Source organism: Topomyia yanbarensis, chromosome 2 (assembly GCF_030247195.1).
Source record: "Topomyia yanbarensis strain Yona2022 chromosome 2, ASM3024719v1, whole genome shotgun sequence".
Taxonomy (NCBI): Eukaryota; Metazoa; Arthropoda; class Insecta; order Diptera; family Culicidae; genus Topomyia; species Topomyia yanbarensis.
In genome coordinates this window covers 34,271,047-34,297,905 of record NC_080671.1, presented here as the reverse complement: position 1 = coordinate 34,297,905, position 26,859 = coordinate 34,271,047, and the positions used below count along the sequence as shown (strand labels likewise).

General features: G+C 36.5%; 1 protein-coding gene across 3 annotated transcripts in view; it reads right to left on the bottom strand.

Annotated features, from left to right (window-relative positions):
- Positions 1 to 14,604, bottom strand: part of LOC131682539 (transient receptor potential-gamma protein) — a 526,333-nt gene extending 511,729 nt beyond the window's left edge. For all 3 annotated transcript variants that reach the window (XM_058964097.1, XM_058964098.1, XM_058964099.1), the window contains exon 1: positions 13,853 to 14,604. The gene's annotated coding sequence lies outside the window, so the exon portion shown is untranslated. The remainder of the gene's footprint in view (positions 1 to 13,852) is intronic.
- Between the last annotated feature and the right edge of the window lie 12,255 nt (positions 14,605 to 26,859).

Sequence of the window (26,859 nt, the reverse complement as noted above, 5' to 3'; positions counted from 1 at the left end):
AATCAGGGTTTCAATGTATTATAATAGATATTCAGCATTCGAAGAAGTTTCTTGTGAACGAGTGTAGAACGACTTTGTTTCTACTTACTTGAAGTCGGCGGCGTAGCCAGAAATTCGGTTTGGTGGGGGTTTGGTGAAAATCGATCATACTGTCCAAACGGCATAATTCCGAAACCGTAATTTTTGAAGTTTTAAATTATGCAGAATTATTTTTTCAGAAAATAGCAACAGAGTTCGTGTCTTTAGCGAATTTGTTGAGACTTTATTGTAGTCCTGAATATTAACCTGAGAAAATTCACCATAAATACTTCTTGGACGATATGCCGTCAAAATTATTTTATCAAATGATGTGCTGTTTAACATTTGTAACACTCATCGAAGATACTAAACCTCCGAAATTGGCGGTTTCAAAATGATGCGATCTTGACCTTAAATTACTGTTTTTGAACATTTGACTTATACATATAATTGGTCATACAACAAATCGAACAGGACCTGCTAGAGTCGAATGGAAATCGTCATTTTTCATAAATTTCTCTCTACATTCGGAAAGTGTTATCCTCGTTATTAATCATATTACGTTCTCGTCTCAACTCGACGCATTCCCAAAATAAAAACCTGTTTTAATTCACCTAGTGGTGCAATTGTGCTTTTCTCATTCACCAGACTACGATTCCATGGCTGGTTATGTTCCATACAATGGTGGAAATGAATATTACATGTTCAGTACGATTTGCACATACATACAACGGATCGACAGCCACGATCTTGAGATACTATGTGATACTGAAACATCGCTTGAAACCAGCGGCGGATTATGGAGAAAGATCCGGGAGATCCGGGTCCTGCCGAAAATTATCAACTTGTTAAGGAATTTTAAACTAGTTTGAATTTTAAAGTAGCAACCCCTCACTGCATATTCTCTCCGGGCCGGTATGATTGACGATTTTTAGAGTGATTGCATAACCTTTCTATATGAAAAAGGCAAAAATGTACCAAAGTCCAAAGAGTCATTTTTTGTCAAACATCTCAATGTTTCATGCATTTCAAAGTCATTTGGCATCAAAAATACAATTTGATTTTGAAATTTTTTCATTTCAGTTTATATGGGAATTTGCTGTGTGATTGCATTCTTCAACTCATAACCCCGGAACCGGAAGTCCAATCAATAGAAAATTCAATAGCAGCCGATGGGAAGGTTGTACCTTTCATTTGAGACTAACTTTGTGCAAATCGGTCTAGCCATCTCTGAGAAACAGAGGTCACATTTTTTCCACATACACACATACATACACACACAGACATTTTCCGATCTCGACGAACTCAGTCGATTGGCATATGACACTCGGCCCTCCGGGTCGGGATTAGATTGACGAATTTTAGAGTGAATGAGAAAGGCAAGAACATTTTTAGCAAATGTTGGAAGTTATGCAATGTTTTGGTGAGCAGTTCTATGTTTCATAGACATTAAATCAATTTTAACTTCGCTTTCTATTAAATAAAGACCCTTATTACAGTACATCTCTACAAAATCGATCTCAATTTGAAAAGAAATCTGAGGATTATGATTGATTACAGAACTCTGGAATTTTCTATTGGAATGTTTTCAGGCAGGAATTTGATATTGATGCTATTAGACAACTGTGAAATCAAGACCAATAGATCAGTTACATTTCAGGACCCCATTCCGATAATTTATCAAAAGTCCTCATGATGTTTACAACAACAGGTTATCAATGTACGGATTAGATAATTGTTATTGTAATTTTGAATTAAATCAGTCAGCATCAATTAATTTTCAACTTCAATCCAATTTTTTTTTGTTGGGGTGGGGAGGGGGGGGCGTTGTATGGTGTTCAACCCCAAAACCTTCTCTGGGCTACGCCGTTGCTTGGAGTTATTTATTTCGCTTTTCATTTTCCGATATGTTTCAGATCGATCCGATGGTCATTAGTTAGAAAAATTGCAGTCAGAAGGTTCGCAGAAATGAACATTTTTGCACTGATAAGTTATCAAGTTCCTTCCAGACAACTTGGAAGTGTTCGGTGATTATTTCTAGCGGTTGTAGACAGAAAAATGAAATACAAAATTCGATTTGTCGTAATAATGTTTGGCTTATTTCAATGGATTATTTCTATATTGAACAATAAATAGGCGACAAAGAGTAATCCACAAACAACAAGCCATAACTTTTAAAGTATTCAAAATAGATATTTGAAGTCTTCAGTAAAGTTATTCGCAAAAGTAAGAGCTACAAATTTGCTGAAGGCATCATTTCGATATAATCACTTCCAAGAAAATTTGTGAAAATATCTCACTCATAGGGGGATTAATCAGCAAAAGCACAATACCAAAAGAAAGGGCATATTTCCTCCATTAAATTCTCCGAAGATACTATTGACCTAAAATAAGCCGTTTTGGCGTTAATAATAGATTACATGTTTTTGGTCATATTTCTGGCAATGGGAAATGATAAAAATCTTTCGTCCGCATTTAATGTTAAATATCTCTTTTGATAATAGTCCGATTTCAACAATCTATAGCTTGTTCGAAAGGTATTCGTTAGAGCTGTTTAAAAACATATAAATTGTTAATCTATATTGTCAATTTCGGCAGACAATTCAAAAAAACTGCAAAAAACGCCATTTTTACGCATTCAAACATTCATATCTTGGAAACTAAACATCAGAATCAAAAACAAATTAATAGCGTTCATACTGTTTTTTAGTTCTTTCATTTAAAATTGGTTTGGATAAGATCGGTTTAGCCATTGCTGAGAAACACGAATGAGAATTTGTCCGTTACATACACACACACAGACACACACACACACACAGACATTGTCCCAAATCGTCGAGCTGAGTCGATTGGTATATAAGACTCGGCCCTCCGGGCCTCGGAAAAAATCTTGAAAGTTTGAGCGAATTCTATACATTTCTTTTATAAGAAATGTAAAAAAAACTTGAAACTAAAATAAGTTGCGTTTTGCAAAATTATGACATGTTTAGTGTCAGGAATATTTTCTTTCTATTAACCTAAAATAATAAGATTACGAACTGGGCAACAAATGTATATGAGAGCAGTGATGCTACTCTGATGCTACTCTCGTTCAGAACTTCTGTGCAGGAAGGAAAAGCTTCCATAGGTTTGGTTCAAGAACCGTTTCCACAAAGAAAACTTCTATATTGGAAAGCTACTTAACTCCGTCTTCATAGCCTTCAGCAAAAAAGACATGAAAAACCAAGTGAAATGCCTCGTGCATGTACACTTGCGAATAGTGGTATTGATGCATGTCTTCTATCCGACCTCACAACTCGCGATATTTGTGCTGTCTATTGATAGCATAAATAGAAAAGACGTCTATTGTTCGACATATTAGTCGCATAATGAACCATACCCCCATTTGATGATTTGAAAAGAGTTGTACCATATTGGGGCAGAAATGGGGTTTCACGCATAATCGGCAGCGATGCAAATGTACATCACATAATTTAGGACAACCCAGACATAGATTTGAAAGGCACCGAATTGATAGAATCCTTAAGTAGTACAAATCTGCATAAATTTAATGTAGGAAATGGCCCAACATTTCCACCAACTTGCAGAGAAGAGGTGTTAGATGTAACTCTCTGCTCTGACGGTACTACGCTTTAGTTGGCAAACTGCCTCGTACCAAACAAGCTCGAACCGTCGTTATCTGATCATAAGTACATTGTCTTTGATCATTAAAACGTCTCGCTAAATTTCGGCACATATTGTAATCCCAGTTATTTAGAAGAGCTTGGAATCGCAGAAGCAGGGACATTTGAGTTAGCTCGCAAAGCATACAGAAATACCCTTCGATCCCCTGAGCGAAATGGTTGGAAAAATCCCTGCACAAATGTCTCAAATCTTCACGAGAACAGTAGCTTAAATAAGTTACTTTCGAAATCGACAGACTCTCATGTCAGTTCGATTAGACCTGCTAATGTTGAATACTCGTCTGACGAAGATGTAGTACTGAACTGTCTGTTTGACACACACATACATTCCATTAGCGTGACGGAAAATAACTGTAAAATTCATTCCCATATTGAAGGTGCGTGTCTTTCGAATCCAATTTTGGAAGCAGCACAAGGAGTACCTTTATATATCACGAACTGGATACACGCAATGCTTAGCAACCGACATCTGTGCTCATCATTAAGACAAGTAGAGATAAGGAACCCGAGTGTCTGCGGATGTCAACAAGGTGTAAATTTCGTAAATTTATTCTATATCTCCTTATGATGCATATACAGATCTCTTGTGTCTTCGACAAAGTTGTTTCAGATATTACTCTCAACAACTGTACTAAAGACACCAAGTCATTAAATAATGTTTTTGAAAAATTGATTCCCCATTATCGCTTCTAGGTGATTTATTCACCAACTTCTTTCAATAGATGCACTGTATTATGTTATAACACTTCTTAGAAGATACTAAACTCACGAAACTGGCGGCTTCGAAATAATGTCATCTTGAACGTAGAAAACTGTCTTGTCATTAAAAGTGCATAATTTGAGAACGTGACTTTGTATAAACAATTTAATCACACCATTAAATTCTGTACTCCAAAAATAAACAAATGCGTCAAATTGTCTTTTATTTTGCTCAATTTTAATAAAGTTGTTTTATCAACAATGTTATTGAAAGCTTTGTTTCTCATCTCTAAACAGTTCCCAGTTTATGAAAACAACACAGGATAAATTTCTTCGAAAATTGAAAGCTTTCATATTAATAAAACATTGTTCTTTTCACAAATGGCAAAATATAGCGGGAAAATAATATGCACAGAAGCTCTACACTCAGTTGTTGACGAATCCGCATTGTCTCGTCATGGATGTCGAGACTTGTGGGAAAGCAAATTTCCAGCACGTTCCTGTAGTCCCTTTTTCGACGTCCCTGTGGAAGTTAGAATGCAGAAGATGTTTAAGTGTGCCAAAAATATAGTTTTGCAAGCAATTTGCTCATGTGGAAAGCGGAGCACCCCGTTGGTGAAAACCGGAACGATCAATGGGCGGTGTACTTGAAAAAATTCCTCCAATAATGTTGCTTTTTGCTTTTTAAGGTTTCACGCCCTACGCTTTTAAGGCCGGATTAAGCCAAATTTAGACCAAGGAGCTCAATTTTATGCCAACGGATCGTAATCCCCCGAACGCACAGGAATTGCGGTCAAATGAGAAAAATTGGACCTTTCTGAAGCAGGCACTCCGGAACAATCCTGGAATTTAATTCGAAAGGTGAAATTAAGCAAAAATGGATTTCCACGCAAAAAAAGCTGGTCCAAATGTTGCACAAGTCCCTATAAGTAGTGTTAAGGGTTAGGGGATTTTGACGAACCTATTCTTATAAAGCAATCTGATTCCGTATATCCCTTATTATCTTGGAGAAAGAAACACGTTTATTTCTATATTTTTGAGCTACAAAAAAATGATGGGTCAACTAATTCTAAAAAACAACCACGTCTAGAATTTGTGGTATACTTACTCTGCTGTACCTGTATCATATATATCAATTCCCACAGTCGACAAAACATTAATTGCAACTACTACGTGTCTGGTCGGTACCCAAAAAAATCCATTTCCTGCATCCTTTTTTGCGCCATGTTTTGACTAGGAAATACAACAAAAACCATCGCACGATCCCACTACAAGCACCAAATGAATTAACCGTCCATTCTCATTGAAAACAGAACAATGAAATTTGAACAAAACCCACTAACTCGCGGAGGGAAATTGTTTTGTGCCGGGTTCTGCTGGGAACAAATTCAAACAATACAAGTCAGGATAGTGAACACCATAGTTCAAATTTTACAACCGAGCTGGTTGAGCTTTCCATTGATTGTTTGGTTTTTTCCTTATTCCAACGATTTTCGTTCGGTTGACTAAAAATTCACCACCTAATCCCAGGAAGGGGTTTTTCTGATTGCCTTTTAAATTCCACTATCCTTTAAAATACTGGCATGCTATTCGTTGCATTTGAAAGTAGCGGAAAATTTTCCGAATAGCTTTTATCATAAAATGAAGGGAAGGTCACTGAGAATCGCGAATTAGAACTCAAGAGAAAAATTCTTGCTAGAAAATTTGATCAATTGATGTTCAAATATTTCATTGGTCGTCTAAAATAATGTACAGGAATGGGTAACTTCGGGGTCAGCCTTCAAATAGAAAAGAAAAAAAACCTTATTGAGATTGGATATTTCACTAAACCGTAGGAGGGAGTGAAAAAGTACAAATTTAAATTTGGAAACAGGTATTATCTCGTTTCTATAAACAACCGAACGTCCTGTTCGAGTGAAGCGGAATATAGTGACCAAAACAAGTACCCGACAGGTGGTCGGCCGGGTTCTAATGAAGTACCGAGTAACGATTCATTTCGTCAAAGCAGTTCGCTAAATTTGATGGATATAGCACGGGCTTGACAAGTAGATGATGGAAATTAGTGTTTGGCGCCATTTCGAGATCAAAGATGGCGACTTCCGGTTGATCAAAATGTTCAATAACTGTAACTAAAAGGGTATTTTTGAAATTGGCTTGACATAGATGTAGATGATGAAAATCGATGAGTGACGCCATTTTGAAGGCCTAGAGAGCGACTTTCGGTTGAGCAAAATTTTCTATAACCATATCATTACTACAGTGAAGACCCGATTTTATCAGCTTCCGATTTTGCCAGCTTTTGGCCCGATTTTGTTAGTCTCATACGTTTGATGGGCTCTTGTAGGCAAACCAAGTTAAATTCGAGTAAATCCTTTCTTGAGGATATTTTTGTCATCTTAGTTTTTTTCTAAATTTTGCACTGTAAGACCGCCTTAAGGAAAATCCATACTAAATAATCAGAAAGGATTATAAAACTATGTCTAGGCACTAAAGAAGAATATTTTAAGAACTTCGTTTATTGAAAAGAACAAAACATTTCGGAAGTACTTATATTGCTGAGGTTATAGAGAGTTTAACTAAACTGGATGTGGCCATTTTGGTTTTCAGAATGGCTTCCAACATTGATTTCCATCATCTACTCGTTAACCCCATTCTAAAAATACCAATAATGCTACGCATCAACGAAAGAGAAAATATGAATCAATGCATGTTCTTCGTTCATAAATTATTTCATTCAAATGAGAAGAAATTGAAAAAAAAAAATGAACAGTCAGAATAACCAACATAATTAAAACATTTGGATGAATAATATTTTTAGTTTCACCATCTGGGGCTAAATTCTGCGATGTATCAACCCTGCAGTAAGCGATGTCCCTGGAAGAAACATGGACATTTCACACCGGAATCTGCAGACGATTAACAAGAACAATTACCGACATGACAAATATAGAAAAAAAATATCCTGGTCTGGACAATGCACAGTGATTTTCTTTGTGAAAATTGTGCGACTTATTAATTACGTCTAAATCGTTAAATTTGGGTTATTGACGTCTTCGGAGGAATTTTTAGACATTAAAAGCCCTTTCATATGATGTTGTTATTTTAATTATTAATGCCCCTAAAAGTGATATATATTAACCAACTTTCTTCAGAAAAGTTGTACAGCAAGCTTTGCGAACAACTTTACCGAGGACACAAAGTCATTATGTTTAATGTCTTCAACATTATTGCTTGTTGTTTGTGGATGATTCCTTTAAAGCCAATTCATTACTATAACTTTTAGATATCATTCTGACAAGTTCGGTATGTTCCGTAAAAAGGTTTGAATTTCCAAAATGGACAACTTTTTATATTACAACAATGGCTCAACTCGTGTATTTTAAAATTAATTTGGCAATTTTTCAAAAATAAAATGTTTCAAATGGTGATTGGTTGTTAACGTGGAAACTACCGAGTTTACGTCAATAGTGTTTTCGGAGTACTCATAAAAAATAGCAAGGTTTGTCAGTTTCCTCTATGATTTTCCTGATTAATCCACCTATAAGTGAGATTTTTCAACTAAATTTTTTTCTGGTAGAAGAAATGGGCTAACCTCTTTGGAAAAGTTGTGGATATTGCTTTCACGAATGTCTATGCTGAATGCATAAAGTCTCTTCTTTTAATGCTTACGAAGTTATAGCGCGTTGTATTTGGATGACCCTACAGATTTAATATATGCTATGAAGTTATTTTAATCGTCAAAATACACAATTTTTATAACCGCATAATTTTTTATCTCGAGTGTTTTCGAAGATATTAGACATTTTTTTTTGAAAACCGTAGTTTTTTTCAAATCGGGGGAGTAGGCAGATTATTCAGCTCTCTGTAAAATCTATTAAATCTCGACGATCGAATGTATATACCGCCACCCGGTAAGCTTAGGCTACAGAAAGTGAATTATCCCGTTATTATTCGCATCCCCGCATTACCTTTGCGGAAATTTCCACGTTGGATTTCGACGCGAGTGACATATACATATATTTATACCCAAAATCAGACACAAAACATTGAAAAGTAAAAATTCTTTTCCCAGCCTTTCTGTCAACATCTCAAACTAAAACCGAAAGAATAGTGCAATAAAAATACTTAGTTTACTGAAGAAGTAATGTAAAATTTCTCGCCAAAGTGGAACGAAAAATTGGCAAATCTGTTAAATTGATACAGACCAACCACCAAATTCAAGGTTTAGCTTATTTTTTTCCGGACTTTCAAGAACTCGTATTTCGGTGAAAGGGAACTGGTAGAACAAGCAAACATTTGGGATATGGTTCTTTGTATCTCAGTGGCAAATATGGGTTTGCGTCTGGAGTCTATAGGTGGACTCAGAATAACCGATAGATCGCGGGCTATCTATAGTCAGTGTCGCCAGCACCATAACGGGAGCAGCAGTGACGGCTGTGTCAGGTTCTGTATCAGATTCGGCGGGTATTCATTACCGGTGAGCTCGTTCTAGTATTATGTATAATATTATATATTGTTATTCCATTCTACTGAATTAGAATGTGATTTATCTTAGTTCCTCCGCTAATACTAATTAACCGATTTCGCTAATTTTTTTCTTTCATTATTTCAGAGAGCGGACAAAGGCGCTATAAACTAGGCTTATTAGCCAGGGCAGAACTGGGGCCCTTTTCTCACAGTCACGTCACCGGGTGACTAGAAGGAAATTTTGTTCTAATCACTGTGTGCCGTGACTGTGAGAATAGGGCCCCTGAATACCTATGTCCCATCCCAGGAACTTAGGACCAAAGGAGTGACATTAACCCTTTTAGCCAAGTTACTCCCAACGATTTATCAATCCCCTATCAAATTGGAACGGTCGGTACGGTTTTCCACGTTTCTTCCTTATTCAAGGTTCAAAACAATTCGTTGATTAAATTGTTCATTAAATGAATAATTTGATTGCCGTATAATTTTGAATCATCTTGATTTTGTACACTGCACAGTTAGCCTGGCCGCTTTAATGATTGTGTCACATACATGTCCAGAGTCCCTACATTATTGGCTGTGTATGTGCGTAGACTAGACTAGACTAAACTAGAAACAATAGCTTTTTTCAAATCATCTATAACTCTACTAGAGACAACAAAGTTTACTCTATTGAGTTTTAAAGTGTTGATGTAGCATTTTTAATTGCATCTAGAGCTGGCTGCCCGTTCAAAGGTTATTACATTTAAAGCTTTTGCTAATTTTACCAAAAAATACCCAATAACTTCCAAGTCGCAAGAGATAGACTGATTATCTGTTCTGAAAGGATATGTCTTTTGATAAGACGAACAACTTTCTGGAGCATACTAAAGCTTTATCTACGATATTTAGAGAGTTATATTAAAAGAAAAGTTTTTAAGGGGTCATTCACAAACAACGGTCAATAACTTCGAGTGTACTATCAATTGAGATTGAAAAAACATTGCATACTCCTACCTAAGCCTATATAAGTAAAAAATTAGGTTTACGATTTTTAGAGTGATTACATAACCTGTCTATATGAGAAAGGCTAAAATAAGCCAAAGTCAAAAAAGTAAATTTTCGTCAAATTTTTTTTCGAGTTTATATCAAATCTCAACGTTGCATGCATTTTAAAGTCATCAAAAATGCAAATTCTATTTTGAAATTGAAATTCGACTCCCCCCTTTGAGAATTTTTCATTTCAGTTTATAGGGGAATTTGCTGCGTGGTCGCACTCCTCAACCCGTATCTCCGGAACCGGAAGTCAAATCAATAATAAAAAAATCAAAAGAAACGATGGGAAGGTTGTACCCTTCATTTGAGACTAAGTTTGTGCAAATCGATCCAGCCATCTCTGAGAAACAAAGGTGACTTTTTTCCACATACACACACATATATACATACACACAGACATTTTCCGATCTCGACGAACTGAGTCGAATGGCATATAACACTCGATCCTCCGGGCCGGGATTAGGTTGACAATTTTTAGAGTGATTGCATAACTATTCTATATGAGAAAGGCAAAAAATATATTAAATACTTACAACCTTTGAAGTATCGCTCAGAAAATTACAATTCATACCTCTTTTTAAAGGAAATAACCTTAGTATTTGAATAGAGTTATTTCTGTTTCTTGAAAAATACGGGAAAGTGGGGTACTTATGTTATATTGTCTCCAAAATCCCTCATTTTTAATATATTTTTTTTAAATTATACAATATTTTTCATGTATTCAAGTGCAAGTCGTGACTATTATACTAGGATTCGTGAACTGGTGGTTTTCTCTCCAAAACAGACGGAAACCTTCGATTTTTTAGCATCATCCCAGTGGCACACGGAATACAAATTGTTCCTAAAAGCGTGAATAAAGTGTCTTGAATCCTGAAACAATCACCTTTTAGCATTGCGCAAACAGGACCGTGAGCCAAAATCATGTTCGCTTTCACTTCAGCAACGCCCGCATAACACTTTTTATTAGTGGAAATATTTGTTTTTGTTTTGTGTGCTTCAGTCACGTTTTCCACCATGTCATTACCAAATCGATTTTCTGTACGTGAACTAGTTCACAGCTTTATGAAGATTATTCATAAAACCAAAGGTAATGTTATTCATAGATTTAGGAACATTAGATCACAAAATCAAAACATTCTATATATTTTCTCATGAACTATGTCAAGAAACTCGAAATTTTATTCATGAATCCATTCAATCCTTGTGAACTAATTCTTGATTCGTAATATATTAGTCATATCCTTGCTCGAGAAATAGTTCACGAAATCATCAAATATTATTCATGTATTCGAGAAATTCCCGAACTGGTTCATGATCCCTAGCGTACTAGTTCGTAAAATATTTTACGAAATCATGCAGTATTATTCATGTATTCGTGAACTGGTTCATGATTCCTGGTATAATAGCTACGATTTACCATTTGTGGTACACGAAATCAGAGAATATTATTCATGTATGCATGAACTGAAAGTCACGACTTACCTTTCGTGCATGTGAAATAGTTCGCGGAATTATAAAATATATTTAATGTATTCGTAAATTGGTTAATGATTCCAAGTATAATAGTCACGACTGGCCATTCGCTCACGTAAAATATTTCACAAAATCACAAAATATTATTCATGGGTTCATGAACTAGTTCATGATTCCTAATACTTGACCTAGGACCTATCTCGCATGCTTGCGATGATGTGAAAATATCCATAATTATTTTCAAGTTCCAGCAAGATGGTCATGATATTTTCACGGAAATTATTTCACAAAATCTAGAATATTATTCGTAGAACCCTTTTTGTTTCATGCACTGTTCCATGAACTGTCATATATGTTCAGCTGCTAGCGACGAGCAAGTGGCACGAGCAGTAGATATTAGAAAACTATTAGGACCTGGAACATCGTAATTCATTTGATAAGGCTCAAAAACATTATAGAGCCACAAATCGTGTTCGTGATATAGAACATGGAACAAGATCCCGCTTATTATTCATACATTTATGTTCCTGTCTATATTGTCACGATACTCCGAGTACAAAAACCGATAATAACCAAAAAATATTCGATCGCGATAAAGGAAAGAGAAATTGCGAATATCCGAATAAAACTGCTGATGTCATGAACGTAAGTCACATCACTCAACGTGTCAAATTCTAAAGTAAGCTCTAGAAGAAAATATCATGATAACGTGCAAATAAATTACGAAAATCGTGACTAAGATCCTAAAATCAAGAACGTAAATAATACTATTCGTTATAAAAACATCAAAATCCGTGACTAAGATCCTGAAATCATGAACATAAATCACTCTACTCGTGATTAAAATATCACAATAACGTGAATAGAAATTATGAAAATCCTGACACAGATCCTGAAATCATGAATATAAATCACATTACTCACACAAAAATCGTGACTAGTATCCTAAAATGACGAGCATGAATCACTCTAGTCACGATCAAAATATCACGAAATAGAAACTGCGAAAATCCTGACTAAAATCCTGCAACCATGAACATAAATCACGCTACTCTGACAGAAAAATCCGACAGCAACCTGATGAATAAAATATCACGGTAACTTGATGAGAAATTAAAAAAATCGCCAATAAGCTCCTGCAATGCATATCGTTTAACTGTCGGTTGTGTATTCCCAAATTGTGAACAGGGATCACAACAAAAACTAAACCAAACCTACCAAACATACGAATGTAACGCCTTGCATATATTCAACGCGAACTAGTTTTTTGGAAACACAAATAGTTTCATGATTACGAGGTTTATTATTCATAATTTCAGGACTTTGGTCACGGTTTTCGTTAATCCTTCAGTTCACGAAATCGTGATCTTGTTTTCATGAATTTATGAACGGATTTTTTCCGTGCACTGGTCCTAGGTAATGTGCTGCAAAAAAGATGTTCAATTTCAAGCTGATGAGAGCCATTGAAACAGTATCATTTGATTCAACGTGGCAAGCCAATGCAATATGCACTATGCTACATTTCTCCTTAGTGGAAAAAAATTCATGTAAAAACAATCAGACCGTTTCCTTGCGGAACATCACTTAGGACTAGGGGTTTGCCCAGAAACAGAAATAGTGTTTTCGTTTTTTTGGAGCTAGCGTCAATCCGGAGCCAGTTTAGTTCTGTCACTAAGTTAGTGTCGGATTCTGATGAGACGAAGTAGAAAAGCAAAATCCATAACTGAAAATATAATTCCACGATATATGTTTCCACCAGGAACCTTCCAGAATTTTATTCAGTTTTCAATTATTATTTGGTCGCTCATTCGGCAGAACTAACTAAATTGAACATAACATTCTTAGACACCTCCAGAAGTAAAATTTTTGCTACTGGCCTGACAGACATACCTAGTAGTATGGTCGTTTGTGTTATTTATTATCTGAGTCCCAATAGTATTATAAACGTGATAGTTGAAAGGAAAAATTTATTCTATGAGATCCATAAAAAATTATATAACAATTTGAGCGAATGATTTGCCATTAAATGTCTCGGTTTATTGTGAAGATGTGTAATTACTTCAAAAAAAGGTTTAAAGAAATAATTCTCCAAACGATCAATCTAACCTAAATATAAATCTAAACTAAATCCTACAAAAATCAAAAAAATCCCTTTTGCCATATCGTAACAGCACAAAGGCGGCACTATCCAATCCATTATTCTGTCAATATAATCCGATGAAAAACTTTTAAACAAAACGTCAATAACACCGATATATCATAAACTCCACTCGGTTCAATGCTTGCCATTTTACAGCCTTCAACTTGTATGGCGCCAGCAGAGATCTTTTCGCCAATGCCACTACCAACCGTGGAATTCCTTTTCCATCCACCGTCGCTCACTTAATCTTCTGCATCGGCAAAGAAGGAACGAGTAAACCCTGTTAGCCTTTCCCCCACCCAGCACCTTCAGCTTCAGCTGCAATTCAAGCACTTACTTGAAGTGTGGAATAAAAATGTACTATTTCACGGTATTATTTCACATTCCTAGACCGTTGCTAATATTCTTCTATTGGTGCAATATGTTCACTAGCTCACGAGCGAGTAACTTTCGCGGAATTTTCTTCTTCTTCGGCACTCGGTTAGCACTGAAGCACTTAAATATTCAATGGAAAAGAATCTTCTTTGAAGAGTAACGAACCGCACAGGGGCACAAAAAGAAAACACTCCCCCACTCAGCCAATTCCTGACCATCAGCAACGAAACCCCACAGAATGATTTATCTGCTGGTCGTTTTATTGTATCTTCCGCTTTCCTCCCGCCAATCGGAAGAACAACCACGCGACTCCACCATTCCCATCAACAATTGCAATCTAGGAAGCCTCGATGAGTGGCCGAGATAGTGAGAAGATCACCGACCTCCCCCTCTGTACGATTTGTAGAAATTCACCGAAACCGCAAAAATCGCGCCTTCCCAGCCTGAGCTTGGGCGCCACTACAGTTTCACTTCACGTCACTGGCTAGCTTACCCTCTCGACCACAATTTTTCTGGTACCGGGTACCGAGGGGAGAAGAGAGAAGTGCGGCAAGCTAATTATTCCACTAGAGCAAAAAATGCAATCTCCACTACTGCCGCCACCACTGCTCCCATTTCTGAAGAACAATTTTCCAACTGAATGTCCAACTGCTGCTTCTGCTGCTACGGCTCGACTGTTTGAGATTTTCACTTTTCACGTCCGCTCTCGTTCGTACATGCCCGGAGACTGAAGTCAGTGTCGGGCTGGAAAACGCAATCAGTGGCCACCGCCGCCCGTGCCATAGGAAAACTCCATCTATTCGGCTGGACCCCTCGTTCGTTTTACTCCGTATCCGGATGGCAGCGGAGATACGCACACACACAGAGGCGGACCGTAGCACGTGGTTTGCTGGGTGGATTCACGAGAGCCGAAAAGGACGCGAACCAGCACCGTCAGCAGCTGCCCGATGTAACATATTTGATCGGTGTGCGTTGGTGTCTGTGTTTTGGAATATATAAAGTTCGGTAACTGACTGCTATCAGCTGACGGTTCAGTCTTTCGTGATGGATGGGAGTGGGACTTATCAATTTTTCTCTTCCGCATTTTCTCGCGGGCCCGGGAGAGGTTTACCGAAAGAAATGGCCTGGTTTCCAATGGAATGTTGGGTAAAGAGATTTTTTATTTTTGTTGAAATGATACAATATTTTTCAATAGTATAACATTGTCTATTCTATTGCTATCACCTAGAAGTACAAGAACTCCCCAAAAGAGATGTATTTTTCTAATTCCGTTCTGTCCACTGTGGGCCGCATGATACGACTTTCATAGACATAACATTTTTTTTCACGACGTCATCGTACTATAATTCGAATAAACTGAATAAATAAAAAAAATCAACAAATCAACAAATCAACAAATCAAATGAAATCTTATAATTATTAAAACAAGAAAATAATAAAAAGTTATCAAAGTCATAAAATGAATAGAATGGTTAATACAAATCAAATTAATAGAGAAAACAAATCAAATATTTCAGCTCATTGAGTATTAAAATTAAACAATATAAAAAGTTTAAAAAAATAATAGAATATTATAAAATGATTAAATTACATCAAACTAATTGGATGAAATGAATAAAAGGAATAACTGAACAGAACCAATTAAATAAATAAAACGAACAAACTAAATATAATGTATGAACCGGAAAATATACTAAAATTAAAAAATATCGATCATAAAAACTAATAAAATTTAAAATAAAAAGCGTAAAACGAATATAATAAATAAAACATTATATCAGTAATATAAATCAAATAAACAAAATAAATAGAAATTACCAATAATAATTGAATAAAGAAAAGGAAAAAATAAACAGAATAAAACGAACTCAATAATTAAAACGAAAAATTAAGCGACGCTAAAACAGTTATAAAATTAATAGAATAAATTAATTTATGTCAAATTAATAACTTGAAATAAAATGAATGATTAAAAAATTATTTACATTATGAAAATTTAAAAACTAAATAAAATGTTTGAACTGAAAAAAAATAATAAAATGCATAAAAGTAAAACAGTAAATAAAATAATTTTAATGAATGCACGGAATGAATAAACTGATCAGAATTATTCCAAAGAATGCAACAAAGTAGATAAAATAAGCTCAAATGAATAAAAAAAAAATGCTGAACGAAATAAATAATTAAAATGAAATGATCGTATGTTTAAAAATAGTCTTAGATTCTCAGCATAGCCATAATATGGGCAACTTAAACCTTCACTATACGTTAAAAGAATCATTATACTTGCATCTCACATCGAGAGTTCAGAGGTTCTTTGGAAGTCTTTTTTGCAAGGTTAAATTTATGGTTATTTTGGGACATTGATCCGTACTTTGTTATAAAAAAGCTCATATCAATACAATGAATAGGCAGTACACAACAGGTAAACGTAGTTTTCATATTTAAACGCATGTTTCATTAAAAATTCAATAGAGATACAAAAAGTTTCAAAACACGTGGAATGTCTGTTTTCCAAATTTTCATCTTCAAACATCCATATTACCCAGTTATGTCGAATATTTTTCTGAGATGCAAAAGTATTACCTTAAATATAGTATATATAAGCACTGAATTAAATTGGAGTTGATGTTATTTTGCTTTTTTGGTCACATGCTTTCCCATAGTGCAACGTTTCGAAGGGATGCCCCTTCATCTTCAGGGGAAAGCAGGGTTTGAACATCAATTAGTTATAATTTTCTCATAATACAAATATTTTGCAAAAAATCCCTGGACTACAAATATTTCCGTTGGCAAGTAGGATGTAATATTAAATTTTTTTTCGTGAGTGACTCTGTTATATAGGGAACCCCGGGGCTATTCGGACCTGCCTAAGCAAATCGCCCTTTTAGGTGGATAGATGTGAAAGCATTTATCGGTCAGCAGTCCTCAACGTTAGTTTGAAACCCCATTTACATTTTGGAGTCATAAAAATTTATTTGCACCACTCCATGGCAGCGCTAGGCGACGATTTGCAAAACTCCAAGTTTTTCCATCCTTTTACATTGTAGGGGCAATTCGGACCTCCCTACGAGGCAATTCAGACCGTCATTTTTTGCGATGGAATTATGTTTACCTATGTAATATTTATTGGAAGTACCAAAAAATAAAGATTATGTTAAAAATATTATTCTGGGTAGTCGCAGCTGTCGATTAAAGCATCACGTATTTTCTTTACTGTGGCGTATGCAATCGTGTGCGCAACCGCAAGCCGCTGAACGGTGGCTGACGGAATTGGTGGTTCGAATAGCCCCGTACGCTCATTTCGCGACCGTCTTGAAAATATCTGCGTTTTCACCCAAACAAAAATCATTTCATAAAATAGTATTTTCAAGTTTTCTAAAGCACTTACCTGCTTTTTTTAATTTTATTTGTTACTGTAATCACAGTTTTGCCATCATAATAATTTTTGTTTAAAGAGTTGCAAAAAATGAAACACGTAGTATCTTCTTTCTAAAGAACTAAAGAATGAGATTCATCTGTGAAAAATTATTGTTTTCGATTGGCGCATAGTCATAGTCGCATAGTTCGCGGTTCCAATAACCCCGGGTCCCCTATTATAACAATTTACGATTTTTATAGTTTATCGCTCAGGTACAAATTAAATGACGAGCAAAATCTTGCTTATAGAAACACAAACGACCATTTGGCCGAAAATGGCCATTTGGCCGAAAACGGCCATTTGGCCGAAAACGGCCATTTGGCCGAAAACGGCCATTTGGCCGAAAACGGCCATTTGGCCGAAAACGGCCATTTGGCCGAAAACGGCCATTTGGCCGAAAATGGCCATTTGGCCGAAAATGGCCATTTGGCCAAAAACGGCCATTTGGCCGAAAACGGCCATTTGGCCGAAAACGTCCATTTGGCCGAAAACGGCCATTTGGCCGAAAACGGCCATTTGGCCGAAAACGGCCATTTGGCCGAAAACGGCCATTTGGCCGAAAACGGCCATTTGGCCGAAAACGGCCATTTGGCCGAAAACGGCCATTTGGCCGAAAACGGCCATTTGGCCGAAAACGGCCATTTGGCCGAAAACGGCCATTTGGCCGAAAACGGCCATTTGGCCGAAAACGGCCATTTGGCCGAAAACGGCCATTTGGCCGAAAACGGCCATTTGGCCGAAAACGGCCATTTGGCCGAAAACGGCCATTTGGCCGAAAACGGCCATTTGGCCGAAAACGGCCATTTGGCCGAAAACGGCCATTTGGCCGAAAACGGCCATTTGGCCGAAAACGGCCATTTGGCCGAAAACGGCCATTTGGCCGAAAACGGCCATTTGGCCGAAAACGGCCATTTAGGCTTTAGAGCATTAAGTTAAGTCATCAAAGTTAAGAGTTCATCGTATTCGATATGAAAACTGTGCTCTACGCAGGAAATAGAAAATATTGCTCATTTTCCAGATGTAAAAGAAATGTACAGAAAGAACAGCTCATGTTAAAAAGAATGAAAATATCCACACAATGTTTAAACCTATTACAACAAATATTGGAAATATAATAAATGTAACTCTATTAAGATTATTCGGTCGGTTTTGGAAGTATCACTTTCGACCTGGACTTCACTTGGACCAAAACCAGTCGGCCAAATAGAATTCGGTCAAACGTATATCTGCCAAACGGCATTTGGAAACAGCATTCAGCCAAATGGCATTCGGCGAATGGGATTTGGCCAAATGGCAATCAGCCATACGCCATTCGATCAAACGGCATTCGGTCAAACGGCATTCGACCAAACGCCATTTGGTCAAATGACATTCGGCTAAACGGCAGACTGCCATATGGTTTTTGCATTCGACTAAGCGGCCCATTAGCTAAATTGGCAGTATGCCGTGCATCGGAAAATCGGTGTATAGATCTTGGGAGCTCGCCATTGAGAATATTTTAAAACGCCTCAACAATTTTAACCATAGAATGGATCGCATGACACTGTGAATTGGGGTTCCCTGTTTGGTGGATGTTTACCACCGAAACAGGCGGTCCGTAGTGTAATTCTTAGCCGGTTGAAACAACCACTAAACAGTTTATCTAAGCTGCTCGGTGAAAGAAGCCGACATTGAAGCACAGCTTCCATAGATGACCAAGTAGCCACTAACTTAAAGATGCACCTAGTTGCTACATTTTAGCTGCTTTCCTAAATTTCTTATTGATGTCTATCTGCTGCTTCATCGCATTTTTGTACACTTCCATTGGACAAAAATTGGTAATCGACTGAAATACTGCTACTGGCAGCAACACCAAGTTTCTCGTGTGAGCATAACCTAAGAGCCAAATTGGTAGATACCTTTAACTTATAACAACCACCATTAGTTAATAATTCTTTGAATTCTTTAATTAGCTAAAATAAAATATAAAACTGAGATTTTTCAATATTCGTGCTTTTTCTCCCTGGACAAATTAACCTTAATAATTTGTACGTATCGATCCCGAGCAGTTCGCTGTACACATCAGTTAAACGTCTACTATCTACTGATGAGAAGAAGAAAATACCTGCCAGATATTGACGAGACGAAGCGCTAATCACCCACGATCAAATTTTGCATTAGGTGTAATACACAGTTAAGCCCTTACTCTAGATGTAGGTTTATTATTATTCAGGCACAAACTATTCTTAATCCCATTTTCCCCATTAGGATGTAATGGAGCTAAATAAAATGGATTCTTCACACTTAATTTTTCCTGCCGTATCTCAGCATTTTTCGAAAGTTTTGCCGAGATTTGAACAGCCGAGTACTCGGCAAATTCATATTTTGCTGAGATCTCACTAAAAGCCACAATAGTTTACTGAGACTCGGGAAATATTTCGCTGAAACAGCGAACAAATTACACTTTTCCGAGATATTAGTATAAACATTTACTGATTACTCGGCTGTGCAGTAATTTGCCGAGCTCAACTAAGTGTGTCTTAATCGAAAACGGTAATAGAATTAGTGTTCTAGCTCTAACCTAATAACAATAATCCAGCATTCGCGTCCAAAATAGATTGCTCCAGTTCCCCTGACACAAGTCTTCCTCTCGGCATTTGACAGCCAAGACTGAATCTAATAGACACAACTAAATGGGAACATCACTTGGCTACATAACACAGGTTTGTTTGCTTTTCCTCGTGTCCCAATTATTAGTAATAGCAGGAACCTTATTCCCGGAAAAGTGCGGAAGTGAATAGAGCAAAGAAAAACTGACCGACTGCCTGCAATTATGACTATAATAATAATAATAAATCAGTATAATGGATGTGTATGTGTTGTACTGACTATAGTGAAGTACAATGGAATATTTCAACATTTTTTCAGATGACATCGGATGCCAGCCGTACACCATCAATCTCAGAAAACTCCTTGAAAGTTAACGCACATCGTGCAACGTTCCGCCAGGAAACAGTCGTTTATTAAATAACGCAATTCTGTCATCATGTCTACACGCCTGGTCCTGCTGTTACCTCCAATGGGCTCGGACGCTACACTATCGGTTGCGAAACAAATTAATGTGCTGTCTTCGTTCGTGTCCCCTTTTTCCTTCCCCAGCGAATTCGCTCTTACACTAATGGGATGTCATACAGCGTTAGTTCTGGAATTGTTCATCCACTTTTTGTGAGCGTTTATTACTCAAACGAACCAGAATATGGCAATCCCTGGAGATATCATCGCATGAGATGTCCATCGGGGCGTCTTGTCGAATTGTGTTGCTATCGCGTTGGGAATTGGGTAACCCTGTTTTGTAACGCGCGCGCGTTTTCTTCTGATTATTTTTATATATCTTAAAACTTGACCAACGTTACGATGATCATATAGCTTCCAACACTATTTTGATGATATTGATTCAACGGTATCCAAATAGTTCGAATGGAAACGTGTCGAGCTCTGCATTAAAAAGTACCACGCGTCTCCATCAGGCAGAATTTGACGGAGACGCGTAGTCATGTTATATTAGAAAAATAAACAAAGCCTACTTCATCATAAAATTCACCATCTCTTTCAATAAACTTCGCACCCTAATCTCCGCAATGAATTAGTACAACGATTCTACTGACACTGAGAATCCTTCCTCGTCAAGGATCGGACATAAGACGACAAGCTTATGAGACAAAAACCAAACCAGACCGATTCCGACAACTGGTGTACAATCTCGGCAATAAAACTTTTTGTCTGGCACGTGTTGGAGTGCCACATAGTACAAACATATGCTAAAATCCTGATACGACACAAACTTACTCGAAGAAATCAAGTACGATCCAACCGAAGAAAGATTCCTATCTGATTCTAATGGAACTAATTTGTGCAATCCCATCCCCGAACTAGCACTCTCCGATAGTGCTACATAAAACTGTTTGTCTCCCTAATAGATGGTACCCCAACAAAGTACATATTTATCGGAAAGCTCATGTTGTCAGCTAGTGGAGCGGTATGAACGAAACTGCTGTTTGCATTCATCATCAGTAGCTAGCAGTAGAGCGAACCCTTCTACATTCATCTCCAACAACGACACCAACACTTCAGGAAACGCATTGCTTTGGTACAATCAGTAAAAGAGAGAGCATCATTTTGGTTTGCTTTCAATTTGTAAACTCGCTCTCGGTATAGCATCGTTCACTGGAAGAGTATCGCACTCTGCAATCAATGCTACGTTTGGGGTATCAGTGAAAATAATCGGAAAATATGATCCATTTAAACGGGCCAATACACCACCGAAGCGGATTTAGCATTTTAGCTGTGCATGAGATACGACGTTACGTAGCATGCAATTCTGAACGGCCACCGTGTGTCACATTGCGTAGTGTAAATCATACTTGGCTCAGTTTGATGCTGGCAGTCCTACCAGTTTCAAGTTAGTTGATCACATCACAATAGCGTCTAGTATGGTGGATAGATCTCTCTAAACATGCTTATGCGTTCGTGTAAAAGTTCCTACATTTTGAAGGAAAAAAACTTTTAACTTTGATATAGTATCCCGTTTCAAAATTCATGAATGATAGATTTCAGACGTAAATAACTTTTAAAATACTGAACGGAATTACTCAATTTTTTGTTTGCGTTTGGTTAAGAAATATTCACCTATTTTTTAATATAAATCGAAGTATGTATTATTTGTATTCAAAACGACAATGGTTTTCAAAATATAACTCTAAAGTGACACGCATAAAGTACGCAAAAATAGTCTATCTCGGGCAGAGCCGTCGATATGATGCTCCAACCGAAAAACAAAATATTGTGAAGTTGAAAAAAAATAGTTTGCTGAATATTTGCCGCTAACACCATTCATAGCTAGTTATTTGAAGGCGACGGAGCATTAACTGTGGGATTGACTATCAATTGCATTGTCCTCTGCTATGGTGATTTCAAAATAAATAAAAAAATAAAATCTCCATCAAGTTCCTGAAATTATGAATAATAGACCTCGTATGCATGAAACTATTTGTGTTTTTTTTTAAACTAATTCACATCAACAATATACGTGGCATTTTTTTCGAATGTTCTGTTGGGTTACTGTGGTTATTCCCTGGACATGTCTAGTTTTTGTTATGATTCTTGTTCCTAATTTGGGAATACACTGGTTTACATAACCTATATCAACTAAAAGAGCCGACAGTTAAACGATGGTCATGGTTCCAGGTGCTTAGTCGCGATTTTCGTAATTTCTCATCACGCTAGCGTGATATTTTATTCATGAGTTTCATGCCGAATTTTCTGGCAGAATAGTGTGATTTATGTTCATGATTTCAGGATCTAATCATTTTCTTACGTCTACTGTTCGTCCCTATTACTGGTCGCCTGCAGCGATATTTCATCAAAAAGTTCATGACACAAAAATAATTCTAGCAATAATATTCCAAATTTCAGTTCACGTGAAAATTTTATGACCATGTGCTGAGTTGCACGAAATTGAAAATGATTAGAAATGTCTTCCAAATATCCTATTTCACGAGCATGAATGGTGAGTCGTGACTAGGAATCACGAACCAGTTCATGTATACTAGAATAATGAGACAAAATATACAATATAGAGCAACGATGGAGATGAGGAGCGAAAGATGAAAAAAGAGAAGTAAAAGATTAAATTTAACAGACCAGAAGTTATAGACAAAGGGGTGATTAGTAGTTTGTACAAAGTGAGAGATGAGAAATAGAAGATGATACATGAAAAGTAAGCAAGAAGTATTGCAATACACTAAATGTACTACCGAATCTCTTGTATTTAACTTGTAATGTGTAGAAAAGTTTGGTCAAGTATTAAGTAGAGTGTGTGTAAAATGGAATCAACTATTGGAGGTTATTTAGAAAAATTCTTGACACATTCGCTTCACACCACGCATAGGATCTTATACAGTCGTACCCTGTACTTTTTTATCAACTTTTGTTCACGTGTCTTCTAATTTGCATATATTAACTTCCTTTTAGTCTGTCTGAGCTCTTGTTCCATCATGACACCATAGATTCTGACTGAACGAATTTCAGGACAATTCGTTAGATTCATGTCCGTGGGAACAAAATGTACCGAATCAGCTCTATACCATTCCAGAACGCTCTTAAAATTACGAGAAGAAGCTAAGTCCGACATTTTTTTGCTACTCCAAAAATGGCTAAATATGTTTTAGAGACATTCTGTTTTGCAAACATCACACTGTCTAGTGCCTGTTGAAACACACATGTTATTGCACTTTCCACAGGTGCAGATTTCCTACCAAATAAGGTATTTCGATGCAACTATAGACATTTTTTTCCTTTCGCTTATAGAAAAAATTTGCTTAAAAAAAATAATGCACTAGAAAAATAATATTCTACGTACGTTACTGAAGAAAGTAATTTAGTAATTTGTTCGAGTTACATATACGGCCAGTACAAAAAAAAACTGGTCTAGAAGAAAGCGCGCTTCGGCAGAATTGAAAGTTAATACATTTAGATGTGCTTGTGGAATCCTATATTTGAAGTCATCATTTTCAAAGCCACATCATTTTTAAGCCAAAAAAATATTTAACAGACGAGCAACAAAAATAAAAACGTGTAAATGAGCTGAAAACCCAAATTAAAATGCGTGTAAAAGTAAACAATGCCAAAAAATGGGGTTTACTGAGAAGCAGGTTCATTTACCCGCTCACTTAATAGACACTCATATATCGTTAATTGCCAATTATGGAAAGCGACTAAAATGTTGCGACTGGTTGCATCTTTAATCCCGTAGTTGCAGATTAATGTTTCAATTTCATTTCTTCAGTATGTGACATCCAGCATGTCCGTACACATCTTTAAGTTACCTACTCATGGAAACGTGTCCTTAAAGAGAAACAATATGTTTCGATTGTTTGAACATCTAGCGCGGCATCGTCACTTGCTCTTTTTTGAGTTCGTTATGTAATACATTTTCATTTGCCAGCAGTTGTATAGTCGAAACGGCATTTTTTTCATAACATTTCAACACAATACCATTTATATTTATGCGTTTGGTACTAAAACCCTGTTAAAACTGTGACATTTTTTAACAACCAGGCACTATCTATCAATTCTATGATGTCCAATTTAGCAGATTTCAACACGAACCTTACAGTTATAACTATCAGTAGCATTTAAGCCGCTCTCTGTAACTGCCAACTGTTGTCTGTGGAAATGTAAACACGACGCAACGAAACAGCAGCGCTGGAGAGTGACTAAAATGTTGCAACTGGTTGCATCTGTAAATTAGAAAGCTGAGATTATCGTTTCAATTTCAGTTGATCAGTATGTGGCAGCCGACTTGTTCACACACATTTCTAAATTACTCGCGAGAACGTGGTCCTAGAGATCAACGATACGTTTCGATAATTGGACACTTTGCGAAACATGATCTCTTGTTCTTTTTTGGTATTTGCTGTGGAATAAAAATAGAGAGAAATCTAATCAGTAAGAAAAGAGGGAAATTAATTAATGGGAATTAACCCAAGAGCATCTCAATACAAGTGCTTTCGAAATTGTGCTCGGTTCAAATAAAACGACATTTTCGAAAACTTCGTCTTCGCTATTCGCACAGCTTTGATGCGTTAACTGCAACAGTTGTAAGTAGGACTTTGTTCTGATCATACCTGCCCGGCAAACTCTAGATGGAAGGGCGGCCTAAGTGCTTCTACCAAGACTTTCGGATTTTCCTACACAAACAAAAGAAAAACAAACATTCAATTTTACTGTTTAATTCTCCACTGTCACTCTCCTCTGCAGCAAACTACTGCTATCGCTGGATACTGTTGAATGTGGATGGGAAGCTAATTTCTTCCGACCGACCGGGATAACGGTCCTTTGCGCTTAGTTAGGAAGGTGCGCTTAGCGTAACGCCACCCTGCCGACTCATATAAATCGTTAAAAATACCATAATTTATGCACCTGGAACTATTATTCACGGCCACGGAACAAAATTGGATTGGTTATCTGTTTCGAAATGTGTCTGTCATATTGAAACTTTTACTGAACCTAAAATTCCTAAGCGACAATTGCATGCACAATTATTTTGCCACCAGAAAAACAAAACGAACGAGAAATTTCTTTTTATGGCACCTGGAACTCTATAATTGATTCAATGGACTAAAAGTAAACCAATGAATATGGCAATAAAACATTTGTTTTTGTGCAGATATGACTGCCGCAAATTGGCAACTGGTTTTAGATTGTCCTTGCCAACTGTCAATTCTTAACCCTCATAAATAATACAAAAGTTATAATTCACTCCGACAAGACCATGCGTATTCTTCACGCACATATAATGCCCAGTGGATTAGTTTCCTAGTTGGTCAAATAAACACTAAACAAACAAAGAAATTAGTTTAATCAGTCCAAAGAAATGTCAGCTCGATTGGTATCTATCGGCGGATACGCGTTCCCTTGCAATGCCATCCAATCAAAGACCATTAATTACGTACGATAAAATATGTGCAATGACATGATGAGAAATTAGGCAAATTGTGGACAACCTCCTGAAATTATGAATATCGTTTAACTGTCAGTTGTTTTAGCTGAAATAGTTCATTCAAACCAGTGTATCCCCAAATTATGAACGAGTATCATAACAAAAGCTAAACATGTCCAGAGAACATCCAAAGTAACCCAACAAAACATTGGAATGTAACACCATGTATATTTTTGGTGCGAATTAGTTTTTGAAAACACGATTAGTTTTATGAACACGACTATTTATTATTCAGATTTTCAGGTACTTCATTTTCGTAAATCACTCAGTCCATGAAATTTTCCGTGTAACTTCTCCATGATCCAAACACACTAAAAAAATTCGTGTTAGAAACGATAAACTTTGATATTATGTTTTGTGTAGTTGCCTCCCTATTTCTAAACCCACCTATTTTCTTATTTTATATATATTATTTTCTATATATATTCTATATTGGGTGTTCAACCACAAATGGTGATTTTTCATTCCAATTGTTTACATGATTCAGTTAATTATTATTAAGATATAGTATTTTTCAGTAGGATGTTTTAAATCTACTTGTCTTGTGAATAAAGAACTAAACAGATCTTATAAACTAACTTATAAACTATAAAGAGAACTAATCGTTGCAATTGAAGAATGCAACGATTTTTGTCGGAAGTTGCTTATAATACTGTTTGTCATAATTTCTAATGTTTCTATGTTTGCGAGCCTGTGCCACTCATTTCATTTTCAGAATTTTATTCTGAATCCTTTGAAGCGTTTTCTTCCTAGTAGCACAACAACTTGCCCAGATTGGCACTGCATATAGCATTGCCGGTCTAAATATTTGTTAAATTAATAGTTTGTTCTTTGGGCAGAGCCTATTTATAAGAGGGTATAAATATTTTATATATTTGTTGTTTAAAAAAAAATTGTTTGGATTCCTTCAATGTGATCTTTAAAAGTGAGTTTTTTATCGTAAATCAAACCCAAGTACTTAACTTGATCTGACCACGTTAAATTCAAACCATTAAATTTAATAATATGG